Below are 6,245 nucleotides of genomic sequence, written 5' to 3'. Positions count from 1 at the left end.
CTAATTAGGGCAGGGTCTCCACTAACCACTAATATAGGGCAGCGTGGCTTCCGAGAACTACATTAATATAGGGCGTGTGAGCACTCCGGGGTCCTCTCAACTAGAACTAATTTATAATATGGGTTGACTACCTGGGCGTCCCCAAATACAGATTAATTATATGGCAGGGGTTCTCTCAACTACAAACTAATATACGGGGCAGGGGTCTCGGCACTACTTAATATATTGGCAACACTACTAGCAGGTGTGGTTTCTCAACTAGAAGTTTCCAAATTACTATACATATCTGGAGAGAGGTCAGGTGGGGTTTTCAGCCCAACTGACACTAATATTAGGGCAGGGGTTAGCTAGAATCTTGTTTTCTGTTTGGGTAGCTTTCATTTCCCAACTCAAACAACTAATGAAATTAATTGGTGGGCTTCTAGGGTGGGCGGGTTTCTTTCGCAAGCCTACAAACGTTAATTATGGGGCAGGGGATCCAACACATTATATAGCGAAGGGCAGGTTCTCACTACATTAAATATAGGCCGGTTCTCCAACTACATTAATATATGGGGCAGGGTCGCAACTACAGTTAATATAGGGCAGGGGTCCCCAACTACAATTTAATATAGGGGCAGGGGTCTCCAACTACATTAATATAGGCAGGGGTCTCCAATAACTAATATAGGGAGGGGTCTCCAACTACATTAATATAGGGCAGGGGTTCCAATACTAACATATATAGGGCAGGGGTTCTCCAACTACATTAATATAGGGCAGGGTCTCCAACTAACATTATTATAGGGCAGGGTGTCCTCCAATTTACATTAATATAGGGCAGGGTCCCAACTACATTAATATAGGCAGGGGTCCCAACTACACTAATATAGGGCAAGGTGTTCCCAACTACATATTAATATAGGGCAAGGGTTCCAACTACATTATATAGGGCAGGGTCCCCCAACTACATTAATATAGGGCAAGAGGTCCCAACTACATTAATATAGGGCAGGGTTCCAACTCACATTAACATTATATAGGGCAAGGGTCCCAATACATTAATATAGGGCAGGGGTTCCCACTAACTTAATATAGGGCAAGGGTCTCCCAACTACATTAATATAGGGCAGGGGCTCAACTACATTAATATAGGGCAGGTTCCAACACATTATATAGGGCAGGTCCCCCAACTACATTAATATAGGGCAGGGTCCGCCAACTACATTAATATGGGCAGGGGTCCCATACTCATTAATATAGGGCAGGGCGTCCCCAACTACATTAATATAGGCAGGGGTCTCCAAACTATTACCACTAATATAGGGCAGGGGGGGGTCCTCCAACTACATATTTAATATAGGGCAGGGGCGTTCCAACTGTTTATCCTGTATAGATCTATATGATTTGTTATCCTGTTGATAGAGCTATATGGATTGTTTATCATATGTTAGAGCTATATGTTTTGTCTAGGACCCCCCCTCTATGATTGGTTTAGTCTAGTTATAGTTTCGCCCCCGGCTTTGTCCAGAGGGTACGTACCATAGAAATGTAATTCTTCTCCCTCCATACAGTATGGTTGTCCCATATCTTCTCTCTCTCTCTCTCTCTCTCTGTTCTCTCTCTGTCCTCTCTCTCTTCTCCTTCTCTTCTCTGTCTTCTCTCTCTCTATCTCTCTCTGTCTCTCTCTCTTCTCTCTCTCTCAATACAATTCAATTTAAGGGCTTATTGGCATGGGAAACTAATGTTAACACTTGCCAAAGCAAAGTGAGGTAGATAATAAACAAAAGTGAAATAAAACAATAAAAATGAACAGTAAACTAATTCTCCTCTCTCTCTCGCTCCCTTCTTTCTCTCCTCTCTCTCTCTCTACTCTCTTGTGTGTTTCTTCAGAGAGCCTCCGCCTTCCCGTGCACCTGTACTGACTGTACCAAGAAGTTTGCGCCGTTGGCATCAGAGCTGGCCTTACTACCGCACCACAAACGGGGGAGAAGAGTTCCAGCTTGCCCGCTCTGCTCACAAGCGCTTCATGCGTAGCGACCACCTGATGAAGCAAAGCTCGCCGCCATGTTTTTTCCTTGAGTTCCAGCCCGCCATCGTTGAAACGGCCGTTACGGGTGTGGGCGGAGGAAGGAGGGTGGGAGGAGTTGGATTGGCGGAGGAATGGGCGTGTCGGAGTAACACCCCGGATCCCTCAGCGACTACAACGGCCGCTCCGACTCGTCCAGGCCCCCTAAGCCCACCAGCCCCACCCTGCAGCCCAGCTAACTCGCACTTAAAAAATACACCTGGGCGTCGCAACAGCACTTCAGGCTCTGCCTCCATGGCCTGATTGACCACCCACCCCCCACAAGACAAAGACAAGACAACACCCACAGACAGGACGGATCTTTCAGTCTGTATTTTAGGCTTTTTTCCCAACAAGGGTTTTGGGTTTGACAACCGGTGCCCTGTGTGAATGGTCTCAGCCACACAGATTGCGATGGAAATAGGCGGATTTTTTAATATTTTTTTTTTATCAGATGGTGGTTTTTAGACTGGAATCCTCTTAAGCCCGCATCCAGTCACAGCTGAGTTTTTAACCATGACTGAACGGTTGGTGGTAGAAGGAACTCTTCAAAGAACTGATTGCCGCCTGTCCCTTGTTCTAAACGTTCACCTAAACCTTGATTCATGGGACATACGCACAACCCCAAGGCAGTAACTCTGATTTCGTTATTTTGGTCGTAAGGGTTCACTGATTGGCTCTGGTCTAATTGGGACCCCCCCCCCGCCTGCCATTTCCACTTTATTGCACACGTTACTCTTTTACTAGCACCGCCTCCTTTCACATGCTCTGTCTGTTGCCTCGATTTTTTTTTTTGTATCTGTCTTCCTATGCATCATGTACCCTATATACTAGCGATATTGGAAGAGCAAATCCTTTCAACCAGCAAAGAAAAAAAAGAATGCTTGTTCTTGATGGCGATATTTCATAGTATACAATGTACTGTTCGGTGTGCTCTTGAGAATAGGCTTTCCCGATTTGTTATATTGTTTTCATTTAAGGTTGTGGTACTTAACGTTAGCTAGAATCAGCCAGGAAAGAAACAGGATATTTCGATATTCTAAATACTACACCTTAATTTAAAAACATTTTTTTTTAACAGTTAATTTATTTGAAATGGCGATAGGAGAGAGATTTTCATCTTCATCTCAGATTATAAACAACACGTTTTTATTTCTTTTTTTAACTGTGACCTGCACAAAATAAAAACATCAACTTTACTCTGAAATTCAATGCAGGTTGAATCTTCTGCCTGCTATGGAAGGCCTCTTTGATAGCTTTGAAATGAATTGGACACAATGAAGACAAAACGCAGAAACAAAAACACACACACACACACACACACCCACACACACACACACCACACACACACACACACACACACCACACACACACACACACACACACACACACGAATACAACACACACTAACAATAGCCTTCCACTCAAACAGAATTGCACTCTCTCCTTGAAATAATTATGTTTTGGTTTTTCACACTGTAAGACCATGGAAGTAGTCGCTATCAAAACTAGGTCTTATCTTTTGAATGGCGATGACACAAAATAACCAGTGGAAAACTAGAGAGAGAGAAGAGACAACAATCATACTGTTCCTTTTCACTTTCATTGTGAACTCCCAAGCCCAATATCTCCTGAGTTGAATCTCTTAGGTCACTGAAACCACAGTGTGGCAGTGAGCTGGTGTCGTCAACACGTAAGACTTCTTCAAAAAGGGGGGATGTGAAGGATGAGAGTAGAGACGGTGTCTTAACTGCCTTGCTTCATACACCTCATCAGGGCAGAGGGTGTCCAGACGAGTTCCCATGTCATCGCAGACACTAGAATCAACTTTGTGTAATTGCGTAAGAGATGCAGGATTTATTCGTGAGAGATAGTTCCGTGTAACACACAGTCATGGTAGGTTATTCAACGGAGGGCTGTCTGAGGACAGCGTCGATGCTGTACGGTACACACAGGTCTCAAAAACGCCTTCGTCTCCAACAACACTTTAGGCGTGTTACTGGCAGGGTTGGAACAAAAAACCCTTGCACGTGGTTTGGGGTTTGGCCACCCCCTGATTTTTAGTATGTCTCTACGCATTCACCCGTACCAGCTACACACACACAACACACACACACAACAACACACACACACACCACACACACACACACACCACACACGTACACAAAGTACACACCACACCACCAAACAGCCGAACAACCAAAATACACGCAGTCTGTAACCAGATCGCTGTATTGTTGACAGACAGGGTGTGTGTGAGGTGTTTATTACAGGGTCTAGTTCCAGAGACATGGTGGTGAAGGACAGGAAGCAACTATGACAGGGAGGACGGACTTAGAGCATAAACACAATGGTCTGGACATGAGGAGGACAGTTTCTAGTTATTATAGCCCTCCAGGCTGGGAAGACATGAGGAGGACAGTTACTAGTTATTATAAGCCACCAGTCGGGGGAGACATGAGGAGGACAAGTTTAAACTAGTTATTAATAGTCCTCATACAGGCTGGGAACATAAGGAGGACAGTTAACTAGTTATTATAGTCCATACAGGATCTGGGCGACAGTGCAGGAGGGACAGTTAACTAGTTATTAATATGCTCATACAAGGCTGGGAGACAGAAGGGGAAGTTACTAGTTTCCATTTATAGCCAATACAGGTGGAGACATGAGGGAGGACAGTTAACTAGTTTATTATAGCCATACGGCTGGGTAGACTGAGGAGTGACAGTTAAAACTAGTTATTAAGTTGCCCATAAAGGCTGGGGAGACATGAGGAGGACAGTTAACTAGTTATTATACCATACAGGGTGGTGATGACATGAGGAGGACAGTTTTACTCTAGTTATTATAGCCATACAGCTGGGAGACATGATGAGGAGGCAGTTAAACTAGGTTATTGATAGCCCCATACAGGCTGCGAGACATGAGGAGGGAAGTTAACTAGAGTTATTATATGCCCATACAGGCTGGGAGACATGAGGAGGGACAGTTAACTAGAGTTATTATAGGCCTCATAACAGGCTGGGAGACCATGAGGGGGGACAGTTTAACTAGATTATTATCAGCTCCATACGGCTGGGAGACATGAGGAGGACAGTAACTAGATTTATTATAGCTCATACAGGCTGGGAGACATGAAGAGGACAGTTACCCTCCTAGAGTTATTATATGCCCATACAGCCCGCTGGGAAGACATGAGTGAGGACAGTTAACTAGAGTTATTAATAGTCCCATACAGCTGGGTGACATGAGGAGACAGTTATCTAGGAGTTTATTATAGCCCATAAGGCCTGAGGAGTATCATGAGGAGGACAAGTTAACTAGCGTTATTATAGCCCCATAACAGGTGTGGGAGACATGAGGAGGACAGTTACTAGAAGTTATTATAGCCTCATACAGGCTGGGAGACTGAGGAGGACAGTTAAATAGAGTTTTATTATTAGCTCATACAGGGCTGGGAGAACATGAGGAGGACAGTTAACTGGTAGAGTAATCACACCTAAGGCTTGGGAGACATGAGGACAGTTTAATAGTCTCCTACAAGGCCTAACAGCTCTATCCTACAGCTAACTAACTCTATAAACTAGCCTGGGAGACAATGCGGCAGTTTAAACTAGCTCCTACGAGGCCCTACAGCTCTATCCTAACTAGCTATGCTAACTCTATAAAGCCTGGGAGACATGAGGGCTGTTAACTAAGCTCCTACAAGGCCTACAAGCTCTACTCCTTATCAGCTAGCTAAATCTAATAACAGGCCTGGGAAAACACGAGGACAGTTAACTAGCTCCTAACAAGGGCCCTACAGCTCTATCCTACAGCTAGTAACTCTATAAAACAGCCTGGAGAAAATGAAGGGCAGTAAATACCTGTAGCTTGTACAGGGAATAACAGTTTGTTCCCCGAAGGGCAGAACCATCCTTGTTAGCTATTTTTTAAAGGATAAGTTCAACGTCCTCTACGCTTATTCTCTACAAATATTCTATCTACCATAGACAGAGATTAAGAGGCCAGAATGGAGTCATTATAAGAATTCCTATAGAACTGTGTGGTATAAATAAAAATACTATCTATACTGGTAATCTGTTATAAAGGAACACTCTGAGGAACCTCCCGCCGAAGGTGTTACTGTAAAAACCCGCTTCAACCCCTTTAAACAGCTCTAACAAAAAAAAAAAAAATGTCCACAAAAGGTCACTAA

General features: G+C 44.1%; 1 long non-coding RNA gene across 1 annotated transcript; it reads left to right on the top strand.

Moving 5' to 3' along the window:
- The first annotated feature begins 4,809 nt into the window (after positions 1-4,809).
- LOC139027251 (uncharacterized) lies at positions 4,810-5,472 on the top strand. Its single transcript, XR_011479311.1, has 3 exons — positions 4,810-4,828; positions 4,931-5,055; positions 5,437-5,472. It is a non-coding gene; the product is annotated as an uncharacterized lncRNA (long non-coding RNA).
- Positions 5,473-6,245: the final 773 nt, after the last annotated feature.

Source organism: Salvelinus sp. IW2-2015, unplaced genomic scaffold, assembly GCF_002910315.2.
Source record: "Salvelinus sp. IW2-2015 unplaced genomic scaffold, ASM291031v2 Un_scaffold8751, whole genome shotgun sequence".
Lineage (NCBI taxonomy): Eukaryota > Metazoa > Chordata > Actinopteri > Salmoniformes > Salmonidae > Salvelinus > Salvelinus sp. IW2-2015.
The sequence above is the reverse complement of the archived record's forward strand: the minus strand, read 5'-3'. Positions and strand labels throughout refer to the sequence as shown.